This window comes from Trichechus manatus, unplaced genomic scaffold (assembly GCF_000243295.1).
Source record: "Trichechus manatus latirostris isolate Lorelei unplaced genomic scaffold, TriManLat1.0 scaffold00167, whole genome shotgun sequence".
Taxonomy (NCBI): domain Eukaryota; kingdom Metazoa; phylum Chordata; class Mammalia; order Sirenia; family Trichechidae; genus Trichechus; species Trichechus manatus.
In genome coordinates, this window is record NW_004444103.1 from 2,104,303 (window position 1) to 2,122,319 (window position 18,017).

At 38.7% G+C, this 18,017-nt stretch overlaps 1 protein-coding gene and 1 pseudogene across 13 annotated transcripts in view; both read left to right on the plus strand.

Annotated features, from left to right (window-relative positions):
• CADPS2 (calcium dependent secretion activator 2) overlaps positions 1–18,017 on the plus strand; it is a 573,575-nt gene that overhangs the window by 308,810 nt on the left and 246,748 nt on the right. The gene's annotated exons all lie outside the window — the stretch shown is intronic.
• Positions 113–6,672, plus strand: LOC105756780 (28S ribosomal protein S7, mitochondrial pseudogene; annotated as a pseudogene).

Consider the following 18,017-nt stretch of genomic DNA (forward strand, 5'->3'; position numbering starts at 1 on the left):
CTCTCATTTAAGAAACATACTTGTCTATAACATAGAAAATCTTGTAAGAGACTTTGGGTGGGTAAGGGGTACACGTAAGATCCTTGTCACTGACTCAGTCATTCTTCTCATCATGCTTCATTGGTCATTGAAAGTGAATGGCACTGGCCGACTTGGCCTCATTTGGTGGGAGGTAATTCTCATTTAATACATTTCTATCCATGGTTAGAAGCATCATTTTTATATTGGAAGTCATCCTTCTCTTTATGTTCATTGTGATTAGACTGAGTACAGAATATCTGTTAAGTGCATTTGTCTCTCTTACCTCTTCCATTTTCCTTGTGAGGTCTTCTTCATACACCTTTCAACACTGATTTTTTCTTTTTCTATATTTACTTTCTCGTATCTAGATATATTTCACCTCTAATCTCAATATTCCTGCACTATACTCAGCTTTGGCCAGTAGTAAAAACATTAATATTAGGGTAAATTTGTGATCTTAGCATTTGTCTGTGTGAAAGACCATCTACAACTCTATGTATGAAGTAGATGTGATCCAATGATATGCTATAAAGTTACCTTCTATACTGTGAATGCATCTTACTCAACCTTCAAACTACATTCATTAATACTTTCCAGAAAATAAATGCTTCAGAGAATTTCTGGTGAGAAAGATTTGTGATGATAGACAGCTCATGTTATGCTAGATGCTGAAGAATACTAGAATCATTCTGTATATTGGAATTTTCCCCCTAAAAAGCAGGATTTCTATTTACTTCAAATCCTCTTCTGTTATTTCCTTCACACTATTAGAATTTTTTCCATTTCTAGGGATTTTGTGAGTCTACATCCATACTCCAGAGTTAAATCTATACTCATATTCTAGATTTCTTCTTCTGTTTACTCGGTGGATGTATCTATTCCTACCTAATAGAGCTAGGCTATACTGTTCATTCATTCATGTGCCCATATATTCCTATATACAAAGATACAGAGGTAGCATAGTCTAGCAGAAGAATACTGGAGACTACATATGGTCTTTATGAGTTTATGAATCTGAATTTTTTTTATTTAAGCGGTTATTACATTGAGTTCATCTTATTTCTTTCATAAAAAAACATGCTTAATATATGCATTCAGTTTTATAATCCAATTTATAGCAATTAGTATAATTTTTCCTTATAACTATTTTTCAGTATGTAACAGCAGCCATTTTAAATTTAATGCTATAATGTAATTCTTGAACTATTTTTAGTTCAGTTTTCTGCTTGTGAAATAACATAATAAGCCGTTTTTAACTTGTAGCTAAGTGTTATATTTTCTAAGCAATTGTATATCTGAAAAAGGCCTTTATGATTCTTTACTCTCTTCACACGAGAAAGACGTTTTTAAAATCTATTCCACACTTTCTCAACCTCAGCAGTACTGACATTTTGAGTACTATAATTCTTTATAGCTGGGAACTGCCCACGCATTTAATGATATTTAGGAGCATCCTTGGCTTCCACCCAGTAGATGCCAACAGTCCCCTTGACCCCCAGTCAAGACAATCAAACATGTCTCCAGGCATTTCTGAATGTCTCTGGGGGCCTGTGGGGAGAAAAATCATCCCAGGCTGAGAACCAGTGACCTATAGCGATGCCCTCAGTCGGTTCCCTGGTTATAAGCATCATTTCTGTGTTAATGACTTCCAAATTTTTGTTATTTTTCTCCCTTGTAAATCTGAATTTATATATCCAACTACATATTTAATATTTACAATTGTATATTAATAGATACTGAAAACAGAATACAGGCATACCTTGTTTTATTGTGCTTCACTTTATTGTGCTTCATAGATTGTGTCTTTCACAAATTGAAAGTTTGTGGCAACGCTGTGTCAGGCAAGCCTTTTGGCGCCATTTTTCCAACAGCATGTGCTCACTTCATGTCTCCGTGTCACATTTTGGTAATTCTCGCAATATTTCAAGCTTTTTCATTATCATTATATTATTAGATGGTGATCAGTGGTCAGTGATCTTTGATGTTACTGTTGTAATTGTTACTATTGTAATTGAACCATGCCCATATAAGATGGAGAACTTAATCAGTAAATGTGTGTGTTCTGACTGCTCCACCAACCAGTTGTTCTCTTGCCTCTCTCCCTCTCCTCGGGCCTCCCTATTCTCTGAGACAAGATAATATTGAAATTATGCCAGTTAATAACCCTACAGTGGAGTCTAAGCGCTCAAGTGAAAGGAAGAATCAGACGTCTCTCACTTTAAATCAAAAGCTAGAAATGATTAAGCTTAGTGAGGAAGGCATGTGGAAACCAGAGACAGGCCAAAAGGTAGGCCTCTTGTGCCAAACAGTTAGCCAAGTTGTGAATGCAAAGGAAAAGTTCTTGAAGGAAATTAAAAGTGTTACTCCAGTGAACACACAAATGATAAGAAAATGAAACAGCCCTATTGCCGATATGGAGAAAGTTTTCGTGATCTGGATAAAAGATCAAACCAACCACAACATTCCCTTAAGCCAAAGCCTAATTCACAGGAAGGTCCTAACTCTCTTCAATTCTATGAAGGCTGAGAGAGTTGAGGAAGCTTCAGAAGATAAGTTTGAAGGTAGCAGAGGTTGATTCATGAGGTTTAGGGAAAGAAGCCATCTCTATACATAAAAGTGCAAGGTGAAGCAGCAAGTGCTGATGTAGAAGCTGCAGCAAGTTATCCAGAAGATCTAGCTAAGATAATTGATGAAAGTGGCTACACTAAACAACAGATTTTCAAGGTAGAAAAAACAACCTTATTTGGAAGAAGATGCCGTCTAGGACTTTCATAGCTAGAGAGGAGAAGTCAATGCCTGGCTTCAAAGCCTCAGAGACAGGCTAACTCTCTTCTTAGGGGCTAATGCAGCTGGTGACTTTAAGTTGATGCCAGTACTCATTTACCATTTCAAAAATCCTAGGGCCCTTAAGAATTATGTTAAATCTACTCTGCCTGTTCTCTATAAATGGAACAGCAAAGCCCGGATGACAGCACATCTGTTTACAACATGGTTTACTGAATATTTTAAGCCCACTGTTGAGACCTACTGCTCAGAAAAAAAAAAATTCCTTTTGTCTTAGGCTGGGTTCTCTAGAGAAGCAAAACCAGTAAAGCATATACATATATATATATAGAGAGAGAGAGAGATTTATATTAAGGAGATGGCTCACATGATTGTAGAGGCTGGAACATCCTGAGTCAATGGGTCAGGATAGAGGCTTCTCCTGATTCACATAGCCACAGGGGCTGGTGAACCCACAATTGGCAGGTCAGACAGCAGGGCTCTTGCTCACAGGCTTCAAAGATCGAAGAATCCCAAGATCGGCAAGGAAGACGGCAGGTAAGCTGCTAGCCAAGTCCCAAGAACCAGAAGTCAGACAAACAGGAGCCAGTTGCAGGATCCAGAGCGAGCAAAAGTACACGAGCCTTGCCAGAGAGACCACTTATGTTTGATGTAGGCCACACCCCCAAAGAAACTCCCTTTCAACTGATTGGCTACTCACAGAAGATCCCATCGTGGAGGTGCTCACATTATATCAAATCTCAGCATGGAAGTGATTACATCATCATATGATTGCCGAACTATATCATAACTGCCCAACCACTGAGAATCATGTGCCAGTCAAGTTGACACACAACCTTAATGATCACACCATTCAAAATATTACTGATCATTGACAATGCACCCAGTCACCCAAGAGCTCTGATGGAGAGGTACAAGGAGATTAATGTTGTTTTCATGCCTGCTAGCACAACATCAATTCTGCAGCCCATGGATCAAGGAATAATTTCAACTTTCAAGTTGTATTGTTTAAGAAATACATTTTGTAAGCCTATAGGTGCCATAGATACCAATTCCTCTGATGATCTGGGCAAAGTAAATTGAAAACCTTCTGGAAAGGATTCACCATTCTAGATGCCATTAAGAACATTTGTGATTCATGGGAGGGGGTCAAAGTATCAACATTAATAGGAGTTTGGAAGAAGTTGATTCTAACCCTCATGGATGACCGTGAGGGGTTCAAGACTTCAGTGGAGAAAGTAGCTGCAGATATGGTAGAAATAGCAAGAGAACTAGAATTAGAAGTGGAACTTGAAGATGTGATTAAATTGCTACAATCTCATGATAAAACTTTAATGGATGAGGAGTTGCCAGAAATTGAGCAAGGGGGGAGTGGTTGACAACAAAGGGGTGCACAGGGAACTTTTAGGGTTAAGGAACTGTTCTGTACAGTACAAGGATGTTGGATGCATGTTGTATGTATTTGCTGAAACTCACAGAACTGTATATCACAAAGAGTGTACTTAAATGTATGCAAGTTAAAACACACACACACACACACACACTAACCAGAGTGTCGGGATCCTGGCATGGAATGCAGGTAATGACAATTGAATCTAACTGTATTACAAATATATGCCATAACTGCTCTGATGGGGTGGTAGGAAAAGGAGCAGACCTAAGTAGCCTAAGGGAAAAATAGTAACCTGGCAAACACTACCTTAACCAAGTGATGAGACTTAACAATGCCAGTGATGTCATGTGGATGTCATGTATCCCCAATACGATGTAAGGAGAATGGTATATGTCACCTCTGGTATTCTTTCCAAAAACCCCAACATAAACCCAGTCTAATCATGAGAAAAATATCAGACAAACCCAGCTTGGGGAACATTTTCAGGATATCTGGCCAGTACTCTTCAAGACTGTCAAAATCATGAGAAGAATACTGAGAAACTGTCACAGACAGGAGGAGATTAAGGAGACGTGACAACTAAACGCAGTGTGACGTCCTGGATTGGATCTTGGAACAGAAAGAAGACATTAATGGAAAACTGAAATCCAGGTAAAGGCTGGAGTTTAGTTAATAGTACCAACATAAGTTTCTTAGTTTTCACAAGTGTACCGTGATAACGTATGCTGGGAGAGAGGTATATAGGAACCTTCAATACTGCCTTTGCAGCTTTTCTGTCAGTCTTAAATTATTCCAAAATATAAAGCTTGAACAAAAAAATTTTATAATAAAGACTTTTAAGTAATTTTTTGAAGTACTTCAGCATGTATTTTTTAAGAAAAGAACATTGTCTTATATCACCTCAGTTCCATTATCACACCTAGTAAGTTTAAAATTGATTCAATATATCTGATATATAGTTAATATTCAAAGTTCCCTAATCCCAAAGATGTCTATAAAAACTGGTTTTACCCGCAATCCAGGATGCAGTCAAGGATCGTGCATTGCCTTTGTTTGTCTCTTTAGTCTCCTCTATTTAGACTGCGTGTCTGTGCCCCTCTGCCTTTGTTTGTTTTCCTGGGTTTTTTTTTGTTGTTTTGTTGTTGCTTTTTTTTTTTGCTTTCATAATAGTGACATTTTTAAAGACTTCAGATTAGTTGTTCTGTAGAATATTCCTTGTTCTGAATTTGTCTTACTGTTTCCTCAGGTAAACATTTTCAGCAAGAACACCACCTTGATATTGTGTGCTTCCCACTGTATCCTATCAGGAGTCCTATATTAGCAATGTTTCCCAATATTGGTGATGTTAAGTATGATCATTTGGTTAAAGAGGCATCTTCCAGTTCTTTTCCCTTTGAAGCACCTGTTTTTCCTTTTGTATTTAATAAAAAATCCATGGGTGTTACTTAGAGATTCTTCAACTACCTTTCACCTATGGTGTTATTTACAAACTCATGGGATTCTTTTTTTTTAATTTAGTGTATTATAATCAATTCCTGTCATTATTCTTTTTTGATGATCATATTGTCCCAAAGGCTTGTGTGTATATATGTGTGTGTGTGTGTTTTCTCTTCTTTCCTTTTTCTTTTTAAATATGGACCATCAGTCTTTGCTTTCTGGTGCATGAGATGTTATGGGCTCACCTTGTCCCCCTGCACCACACCTGTAATTAGCCCTGGTTCCTTTTAGTGGTAATGGAATTTAAAAGTCAAGATCCTATGTATCGGTGTGATGGTGGTTGGGCCTGGCCCTGGGTGTGTGGGGTGTTGTCCTGTGGCTTCCAGGGCTACCTCAGGTGAGGTGGAGCCGCTATGGCCCTGAGTACCAGGATCCCCAGATTGGCAAGGAATATTACGACAAGCCCATGGGCGAGCTGACTGCAGAGGAAAAGTATGAGTGGGAGCTCAGCAAGACTCAGCTCATTAAAGCTGCCCCAGCGACCAAAACAAGCGCTGTGTTTGAAGACCCAATGGTCAGTAAATTCACCAACATGACGATGAAAGGAAGAACAAAGTGCTGGCTAGGTTCCTCATGATACAGGCCCTGGAAACTGTGAAAAGGAAGCAATTTGAGAAGTACCATGTTGCTTCTGCTGAGGAACAGGCAAGCATTGAATGCCATCCCTACACCGTCTTCCACCAGGCTCTCAAAAACTGTGAGTCTGTGATTGAGCTGGTACCCATTCTCAGGGGCACTCTTTTCTACCAGGTCCCTGTGCCCCTATCAGACCAACGTCACTGCTTCCTGGCCATGAAGTGGATGATTACTGAGTGCCGGGAGAAGAAGTACTGGTGGATGCCGATGCTGGAGAAGCTGTCACGTGAGCTGCTACAGGCTTTCCATAGCTGGAGTCCAGTGATCAAGAGGAAACACAACGTGCACAAGATGGCCAAGGCCAACTGTGCCCTTGCCCACTACTGCTGGTGGTAGAGAGAGGGTCGAGGCTCCTCTGCCCTGCAGAGTCAACAACTGGCATTCCCCTACACATCACAAAACTCAGCCCACTCTTTCTATTCTAGTCCAGAAAAGAGGGAGGCACGTTGAAATTCCGTGTGAGTTAAGGATGCAGCTCCTTCGTAAGGGCAGGCATCACAAGGATGGGACAGCATTCTTGTTGCTGATTAATCTTTTATTTGAGGACTAGAACTTGCCCCCCTTAGCCCATTTCCTTGCTAAGGGGGAACATGCTGACTTGGGGATTTCCCCCAAGAAACTCAGGGCCCATCCAGCCTACTCTTAGCTTGGTGTGGACCTTTGCCTGATATGAAAGGAAGCAGTTTTAGTATCAAGAAAGGTTTATTAGAAAATTCTCACCCTGAACCAGTGTAGCATGTGGTACAGTACAGCCATTCATTGAAACTGACTGGAGAAAATAGGCTTGTTTCCAAGGCAGTCCTTATATAAAATGCATAAAAATCAAACAAAAGAAAAAAAAAGATCCTGTGTATCACTTCATAGTTAATAAACATACTTTTAAATCAATATATTTACTTATTTTCTGTCTTAAAATGCACACAAAATAGTTTCAGAAATACTGTACCAATCCCACTACAAACAATAAACTTACAAAATAAAGCTCAGTGTTTCTTTGCAGTTCTTTTTTGTCCTTGGAATATATCCCAGTAAGTGTGTATATTTGACTCCTGGGTTCAAGAGCACCTCAGTGCAGTAGAAGATAAAAATTCTCTTTTACATTCTAACAGTGCAAATCGCTGTGAATCAGTCATTATGGAGAGATTTTCATCCACAAACCCATCAGATAATGGCTCTCACCTAAGCAGATAACAGAAGGACTTATGTGATCACTTTTTGCAGACTGAAGTAAGATTGACTCTCTTGATTTGTGACTAAGTGGCTCTGTGATCCAGAGGCATTTACTCTCTGGGTTTCAGACACCTGGTCTGTAAAATGAGGGAGGTAAAAAGAAAGCTCTCTGTCGATCTTCCCTAGTTCTAATTCTCTGTCATTTTATTAGTTCACTCATTACTGTTACTGCCTACTGCTCAACATAATCCTATTTAATCCTCATAATCTCTCTGTGAGAATGGTAGTAACATTCCATTTTGATATAGGGAAACTGAGGATCAGAGAGGTTAAGACCACTGAGCAAGTAGCAGAGACCGAATTTGAACTCAAGTTTTCTGACCCCAAAGTCTATGCCCTAAACCAGTCGTTAAATAACTATACATGAAAAGATGAGGAAATTTGACAGTATTTAATGGATCACAGTGTGGGCCCAATATAATTTTATGACTTAAAGCATTAACCTAATATTATTTATGCTAAAGTCATTTTATACAATGATTTGAATCTCATGAGGGTGAGTTTCATTCTCTCTCTAGCTGCCAGTATAGTGTATTTGTGTCAGTGCATCTCCACCCTCTGTGCACATAAGAACCAACGAGGGGAGAATTTAAGAAGACTCAAGCTCTGGCCTGCACCCAAGATTTTCTTTTAGTTAGTCTGGGGTGGGCCCAGGAAGGAGTATTATTTAAACATTTCCCAGGTGATTCTAATATGCATACTGGGATGAGAAGCACAGATACAAATTTTATCCCTGATACTAATGTGCAGCCCAGGTTGAGAGCTAGTGACTCACAGGGATAAGGAAAAAAAAATTGATCATAGTATATAGATTGGTAAATGTATAGCTCAAACTTAACATGGGCATTGGGCAGTTGAAGGTCTTGTTCATTGGCAAGTGCTTGGCATACAGATTCCGTTTGTGGATGTCAGATGCAAATGCCTATTTATGGAATAAAGGTGGCATATGGAGATGTTTCATCCCAATTGGTAGCCAATCCTCCACCAGGTGCTAAGGGAATACTTGGAGGCAGAAGAGGGATTTTTCTCAGGAAACAATTATGGGTATGTCCTAGCAGGTGAATAGCTGACCAGTCAAGCACCCAAAATTATAATCAAGATGATTTAGGCTTGAAAAACTTAAAAAGAAGGGCTTATCTAACATAGCCATGTAATAATCTCAATCATAGTCCCATAGAACATCTATTCGTGAACCCTAGAGTTTCAGAATGAATTATTGCATAGTATACTCCTAGGTTATTATTTAATTTGCCTAAAATGTCCTGGATACAAAATCAATCTTGGAGGCTGTCTTAGTTATCTAGTGCTGCTATAATAGAAATACCACAAATGGATGGCTTTAACAAAGAGAAGTTTATTCTCTCACAGTCCAGTAGGCTACAAGTCCACATTCAGGGCGTCAGCTCCAGGGGAATGCTTTCTCCGTCGGTTCTGGAGGAAGGTCCGTGTCATCAGTCTTTCCTTGGTCTGGGAGCTTCTCTGCGCAGGAACCTCAGGTCCAAAGGATGTGCTCTGCTCCCAGCACTGCTTTCTTGGTGGTATGAGGTTCCCATGTCTCTCTGCTCGCTTCTCTCTTTTATATCTCAGAAGAGATTGGCTTAAGACACTATCTAATCTTGTAGACCTCATCAATGTAACTGCCGCTTATCCATCTTATTACATCATAGTGATAGAATTTACAAGACACAGGGAAATCACATGAAATCACAAAATGGTGGACAATCATACAATATTGGGAATCATGACCTAGCCAAGTTGACAAATATTTCTGGGCAACAGAATTCAATCTATGACAGAGACTTCCTGCGAAAATAAATTTTGAGTTTTAGACATGTCATGAAGACCTTTCTGACAGTTGTTAGAAAAAGAACCTATTGTCTGTTCATACACCTGAGCTCATGGCTTGGTCCCACATTATCAGTATATACACATGAAGATGCTGATGCTTCTGCCACCACATGATTGAAGGAAGCGCACAAAGCAGAGAATCTGTTTTCTCCTACAGTGCAGTGATGCCAGACATCTTCTTTTTTTCTAATTTGATTAAATAATATTTCAAGATAGCAAAAAGGCTAAAAGTTTGCTGCCTTCTCAGATATAAATTTTGAGAGAAGTTGTTGTTTTTAGGTGCTGTCCAGTCAGTTCCAACTCACAGTGACCCTATTTACAACAGAACAAAACACTGCCCAGTCCTGAGCCATCCTCACAGTCATTGCTGTGTTTGAGTCCATTGTTGCAGTTGCTGTGTCAATCCATCTCCTTGAGGGTCTTCCTCTTTTTTACTCATTCGCTACTTTACCAAGGATGATGATGTCCTTCTCCAGGGACTGGTCCCACCTGACAGCATGGCCAAAATACTGAGATGAAGTTTTGCCATCCTTGCTTCTCAGGAACATTCTGGCTGTATTTCTTCCAAGACAGATTTGTTCGTTCTTGTGGCTGTTCTGTTGCTGTCAAGTTGATTCCTACTCGGAATGACCCAATAGGACAGAGTTAGCACTGCCCTGTAGTGTTTCTAAGGAGCAGCTGGTGGATCCCAACTGCCAACCTTTTGGTTTGCAGCCCGGCTCTTAACCACTGTGCCACTGGAGCCCCTGTTCTTCTGGCAGTCCATGGTATATTCAGTATTCTTCGCCAATACAGTAGCTCAGAGGCATCAATTCTTCTTTGATCTTCCTTATTCACTGTCTAGAGCAGTAGTGTTGTTGTTAGGTGCTCTCGAGTTGGTTCCAACTCATAGCGACCCTGTGTACAACAGAACAAAACACTGCCTGGTCCTGTACCATCCTCACAGTCATTGTTGTGCTTGAGCCCATTGTCGCAGCCAGTGTGTCAGTCCATCTCCTTGAGGGTCTTCTTCTTTTTCATTTGCACTCTATTTTACCAACCATGATGTCCTTCTCTAGGGACTGGGCCCTCCTGATAACATGTCCAAAGTATGTGAGATGAAGTCTCACCATCCTTGCTTCTAATGAGCATTCTGGCTGTATTTCTTCCAAGACAGATTTATTTGTTCTTCTGGCAGTCCATGGTATATGCAGTGTTCTTTGCCAACATCATAATTCAAAGGCATCAATTCTTCTTTGGTCTTCCTTATTCATTGTCCAGTTTTCACATGTATATGAAGAGATTGAAAACATGGTTTGGGTCAGGCACACGTTAGCCTTAAAGTGACATCTTTGCTTTTTAACACTTTAAAGAGGTCTTTTGCAGCAGATTTGTCCAATGCAATGCATCTTTTGATTTCTTGACTGCTGCTTCCATGGGTGTTGATTGTGAATCCAAGTAAAATGAAATCCTTGGCAAGTTCAGTCTTTTCTGCATTTATCATGATGTAGCTTATTGGTTCAGGTGTGAGGATTTTTGTTTTCTTTATGTTGAGGGTGTAATCCATACTGAAGGTTGTGATCTTTGATCTGTATCAGTAAGTGCTTCAAGATCTCTTCACCTTCAGCAAGTAAGGTTGTATCATCTGCATAATGCAGATTGTGAATGAGACTTTCTCCAATCCTGATACCCCATTCTTCTTTATATAGTCCAGCTTCTCGGATTACTTGCTTGGCATACAGATTGAATAGGTATGGTGAAAGAATACAACCCTGACACACACCTTTCCTGACTTTAAACCGGGCACTGTCCCCTCATTCTGTTTGAACAACTATCTCTTGATCCATGTACAGGTTCCTCATGAGCACATTAAGTGTTTTGGAATCCCCAGTAGTAATATTCTTGAAATTAAGATTTTCGTTTTATGTGTTTCTCTCATTTTTTTCCTTACTCTTTGAGTGTCTATATTTCTAGTCAGTGTTTCTTAATATACCAAAAAAAAAAAAAAAAAACAAACCAAACTCCTTGCCATCTAGTCAGTTCCTACTCATAGTGACTCTATAGGACAGAGTAGACCTGACCCACAGGGTTTCCAAGGAGCGGCTGGTGGATTCAAACTGCCAACCTTTTGGTTAGCAGCTGAGCCCTTAACCACTGTGCCACTAGAGCTCCTTTCTTAAAATGGAGATGTTCAAACCTAATAATTCAAAATGACAGTCATTATGCATTATATGTGTCAGTACTATATGGGAACAGCAAGTGGTGGTCATTTCAGATACATATTAAATATTAAGATAAATTAGCTTTGCTGAACTGATTATTCCATTAAAAGAAACTATTGTCTTTCACATGTCATAATGACATATGCAAAGACCTGAAGGTAGAAAACCAAAAGAGAAGAACACACTTGGCATTTCTCAAGCTGAAAGAACTGAAGAAAGAATTCAAGCCTCGAGTTGCAATACTGAAGGATTCTATGCGCAAAATATTGAACAACGCAGGAACCATCAAAACAAGATGGAAGGAATGCACACAGTCACTGTACCAAAAGGAATTGGTCGACATTCAACCATTTCAGGAGGTACCGTATGATCAAGAACCGATGGTACTGAAGGAAGAACTCCAAGCTACACTGAAGGCATTGGCGATAAACAAGGTTCCAGAAACTGATGGAATACCAACTGAGATGTTTCAGCAAACAGATGCAGCACGGGAAGTGCTCACTGGTTTATGCCAAGAAATTTAGAAGACAGTTACCTGGCCAACCAACTGGAAGAGATCTGTATTTATCCTTATTCCCAAGAGAGGTGATCCAACCGAATGTGGAAATTATCGAGCAGTATCATTAATATCACATGCAAGTAAAATTTTGCTGAAGATCATTCAAAAGCAGCTACAGCAGTATATCAACAGGGAACTGACAGAAATTCAAGCCAGATTCAAAACAGGATGTGGAACCAGGGATGTCATTGCTGATGTCAGATGGATCCTGGCTGAAAGCAGAGAATACCAGAAAGATGTTTACCTGTGTTTAATAGACTATGCAAAGGCATTCAGCTGTGTGGATCATAACAATTATGGATAACATTGCAAAGAATGGGAATCCTGGAACACTTATTTGTGCTCATGAGGAACCTGTACATAGATCAAGAAACAGTCGTTTGAACAGAACAAAGGGATACTGTGTGGTTTAAAGTCAGGAAAGGTGTGTGTCACGGTTGTATCTTTTCACCATACTTACTCAATCTGTATGCTGAACAAATAATCCAAGAAGCTGTACTATATGAAGGAAAACGGGATATCAGGATTTGAGGAAGACTCATTAATAACCTTTGATATGCAGATGACACAGCCTTGCTTGCTGAAAGTGAGGAGGACATGAAGTACTTACTGATGAAGATCATAGACCATAGCCTTCAGCATGGATTGCACCTCAACATGAAGAAAACAGAGATCCTCAGAACTGGACCAGTAAGCAGCTAAACAGAGAAAAGTTTGAAGTTGTCAAGGATTTCATTTTACTTGGATCCACAATCAACCCATGGAAGCAGCAGTTAGGAAATCAAAAGACATGTTGCATTGGGCATGTCTGCTGCAAAAGACCTCTTTAAAGTGTTGAAAAGCAAAGATGTCACCTTGAAGACTGAGATGCGCTTGACCCAAGCCATGGTGTTTTCAATCACCGCATATGCATGCAAAAGCTGGAGTATGAATAAGGAAGACCGAAGAAGAATTGATGGCTTTGAATTATGGTGTTGGTGAAGACTATTGAATATACCATGGACTGCCAAAAGAATGAACAAATCTGTCTTGGAAGAAGTATAACCAGAAAGCTTCTTAGAAGCAAGGATGGCAAGACTATGTCTCACATACTTTAGACATGTTATCAGGAGGGATCAGTCCCTGGAGAAGGACATCATGCTTGGTAAAGTAGAGTACAAATGAAAAAGAGGAAGACCCTCAAGGAGATGGATTGACACAGTGGCTGCAAAAGTGGGCTCACGCATAGCACAAGTGTGTGGATGGCGCAGGACTGGGCAGTTCTTCGTTCTGTTGTACGTAGGGTTGCTATGAGTTGGAACTGACTCGACAGCACCTAACAACAGCAACAATTATGTATTAAGCCACTTATCAAATCTGAATGTAGGAAGTAAAACTCAGCTTGTATATTTGTGCTTGTCATTGTTGTTTCCTCTATTTGCTTTTCTGAGTATCAAAGGAGAGCCTTCTGAGGAGTTACTGGAATATGTACAATTTTTGTTTGTTTCTAAAACTTGGCAAGAGAGAAGCTATTTAGTGGTATGTTCAAACAACCATCTTCTTTAGGAGGAAATACTGTCACCTTAGGAGCTCTAATTCACTAAAACTCGTTGCTGTTGAGTCAATTCTGACTCATAGCTACCCTATAGGACAGAGTAGAACTGCTCCGTAGCATTTCCAGGGCTGTAAATCTTTACAGAAGCAGACTGCCATGTCTTTCTCCTGCAGAGCAGCTGGTGGGTTTAAACCACTGACCTTTTGGTTAGCAACTGAGCGATTTAACCACTGCAGCACCAGAGCTCCTTCTAATTCACTAGTCAGTCTAATTTCCCCATTTTCTTGCCCCTCTTGTTTGCCTGGAGTACATATATGCCTTTTATTTTTTCTTGTATATAGTTCTGGTTGATTCGAGTTCTCTGTAAGTTCCTCATTTTTGTTAAAAATTTTTAGGAGCTACATTTTTTTTTTTTTAGCTAAATGCAGGATGTTTAGCTGGATATCCCCCATATATTATTAGTTAGGATTCAGAGAGTTTAAAACGTGTCTCTAAGTGCCTGGTTTATAGGCAGTTATCCTAGAATTTCTCCTGATCTTTCCATACAAAATAATACATCAGGAATAGATGACAGATATGTTATTGAATAATTAACCATCCTCATTTTTCACAAATAATCATTCAGTTAAATTCATAAAACTCACTTGAGGCCTTTCCTTTCCTCAAGCAGACAAAATTTATATTTTAACATTTAAAAAGAATTGCAAGCATTATACATGTACATATGAATCCAAAAAGCATTAGAAAAACTGCTGGTGAAATCATAATCATAGGTAATTTTCTTCAATTTATAAGAAAAATTTAATATCCAATTTTATTGGAATAGCCAAGACTAGATGACTGCTACTTTAGCCAGTAAATTAATATCATTTGCTGAAAAATGGAATGGAAGTTCAGTTGCATTTCATAAATGTCTAATTCAATTCACCTTCCACAGGAGAGTTTTATTTTTGTTATTCTAGCAAAAAGTACCACTTTTCCGAAACTGAAAATCACAGAAAAGTTCTCCTTCCTCCTTTAATCCTTTCATATAAGAAGCAATTCATTTCCAAGACTTTGTAGTCAAATACCACAGGTGAGGGGCCAGAAATAATTCATATATGGTTTGCAAATTCCTTCTAAGTATTTTTTTCCAGTAGCAACGAATTATGGCAGACTCATGAATCATGCTATGAAGTGTTAAAGGAAATGACTTCTTCTTTTAATTCTGAAAGGAAAGGAGACTTGAGAACATGCATCAGTTGTTCCACAGTGAGTTTACCTTGGATCTTCTCTGAGGAGTTGGCCAGAATCCTCACTGTAGAGGTAGAGAAAAGCATTGTCTCACTTTCTTCCATAAACAAGCATCCTCCATGGTGGCTTCATGTCGGTGATTGTAGTAGCAGAAGCTGACTTTTCACTATTTCCTCAGAACAATAGAGCCTTACCTCTGCCCCAGCTAGAACACATATTAGATGTCCACTGTACTCATTACTTACTTCTGGGTGTTTGCTTAAAGACTACGTTATTGTTAGAGCAGAATGTTTTATACTGAAAGTACCTTGTTTTCTGGGCCAAAGAATTGCCAGCATTTTATGTCTACATATGAATCCATACAGGATTAGAGAAGCTTTTCATCATAGGTATTCTTCTTCAGTTTGAAAGAAGGTAATGAATAATCTGAGGATCAGTTATGCCATTTGAAATGTAGGCAGACACACAAAGTTCAGCTAAACACAGTTCTGGTATTCACTAACCTTAGCTCCTGGGCGCCTGCTTCACACTCCCTTCCAACTTAGCCATTTGGAGGACGGTCCTAGGATGTAACTTATGGTCCAGATGATGGTCCTAGGATGTATCTTATTTATGTCAGAAGAAACTTCAAATGCAAATTTCATCTAAATTTTGCCACTGCCTAATTTCTGGACTCTTACCCATTTCTCATATATGACCTGTATTATATCTATGTTAAACCATGTATAATTTTCTCAACACAAGTCTTTTACTTCTCTGGGTCGTTGCACGTACTCATACTCTATGTCTCACCTTTCTCCTCTCAATCAGCCTATCAAATTTCCATTCCCTTTTTGAGATAGTTCAAGCAATGTTTGTTCCATAAAATCTCCCCACTGTAGGATGTGCCAGTGGTTTCTCTTCTTTTTTACTCAGGTGCCATCTTAGCTCATTGAATTACAATTTTTTAATGTGTTTCTCCTCCCCTTTTGTGAATATGAATTACTTTAAGTCAGGAACTGTGTCATGTTCTGGATGCCTAACACAGTGCCTGGAATATAGGAAATGCTTAATAAACTATGTGATCTCACCAGGAAATTGAGTATTTGCCATGTAAAGTAGTTAAACATCAAATCCTGGTAAAGAAGCAAATATCGTCAAAGTGATTTGATTCAAATGTGTGTGCTCTATGTTATACCTTGATTAAAACAAAAAGTAAAACTGTGTGTGTGTGTATATATATGCATGGATTATCTATTTATTGTTCTACTTGCTAGTGATTTTGTTCTTTTAACTCCAAAGAGTTGACTAGCAGAGTTGGTTGAGTTTATAGGAATTCGCTCCATTTAAGACACCATTAAGATTCAGATTGTGATTGTCACTAAAAGTCTTTGTGAAAACAATGAAGAAGAGAAAGTTGATAGGGTAAAGGCGAGTGATCATAGACTAGTTCATGGAGAAGAGAATAGTTATGTTGGGTCTCATGAAGAAGTACAGTTTGATGGTATGCAGTCATCATGCCTTTGAACTGCCAGCAGTGAAACATTTGTTGGAAACATGTTAACTACAGTTTATTCCAACTTTGTACATTCACAATTACAAGTACACTGAATGCTTTACCTTTTGCTTTCCAACAACAGGAAGTGTTTAGTTTACTCTAGTTGTAACCTTATACCGATCTGAGTAGTCTAATGACATCCTCTAAAATTAACTTTCTTCCTGAAAAGCAGCTTGTACACGAAGGCTGGTCCATGGCTATTAAGTCTAATTTCTTTCAGATATGAAGCTAATCTATTTTACTTTCTCTTAATCTTGAGGCAGGTGAGAATCCAGATAGCTATTCATAAAGGAAGTATATTTAGCCAATGAAGACAATCTACTGAAAAAAATTATTTCCTGCTTGTCAGAAAGAAGATTTGGGGAAAAAATTCTAGCATTGTTTGTTGAAAAACCTATCCTTTCTCCGTTGAATTACCTTAGCAACTTTGTTGAAGATTAGTTACCTATTTATCTGTGGATCTACTTCTAGACTCTCTATTCTGTCCCATCAGTCTATATTTCTATCTTAATGCCAGTGCTACACTGCCATGATTACTGTGGCCATATAATAAGTCTTGAACTCACATGGGGATAGTCCTCCAACATTTTTTTTTTCCAAAGTTGTTTTGGCTGTTTTGGGTTGCTTTCATTGCCTTATGAATTTAAGCCTCAGTATGTCAATTTCTAAAAAAGCCCAGTGTATGTATGTGTATATATATATGCGTATGTATATGTGTATATGTATATATATGCATATATATGTATGTATATCCATACATATATACACACATATATGTATATATACATATATACACACATATATGTACGTATTTGTGTGTGTGTGTATATGTATATATATATACACACACACACACGTATACTTCACTGGTTTTGCTTCTCTAGAGAACCCAGCCTAAGACACTCACTTAATTAGTTGTATTAGCTTTTCAGTAGATTCCATTGGCTTACCCCATAGGCAATCCTGTTATCTACAAATAAGGACAATTGTACTTTGCTCTTTCCATTCTAGATGCCTCTTATTTATTTTTGTTGCCTTATTGCAGTGGCTAAAATCTCCAATAAAATGGTGACTGGAAGTGGTGAAAGCAGTCATCCTTGTCTTGTTCCTGACCTTATGGGGGGAAGCATCCAGTCCTTTACCATTAAGTTTGATATTAGCTGTGAGTTTTTGGTAGATCCTCTTCATCAAGTTGATGAAGTTCCTTTCTCCTGATGTCTGTTTCATTGATTTGTCTCTGATCTTTATTTCTACTTGCTTTGGATTTAGTTTGTAGTTGTTTTTTTTTTCTATTTCTTAAAGTGGAAGCTGAAGTCACTGATTTGAGAGGTTTTTTTTTTTTTCCAATATAGGCATTTAGTGCTATAAATCCCCACATAAATGCTGCTTTAGTGACATCTCACAATTTTTTATAACTTGTTTCCTCACTTTCATTGAGTTCAAAATACTCTCTTTTATTTTTTATTGCAACTTTGACCCATGAATTATCAGAAAAGTGTTACTTAGTTTTGAGGTATTTGATATGTTCTTTCTGGGATTGGCCC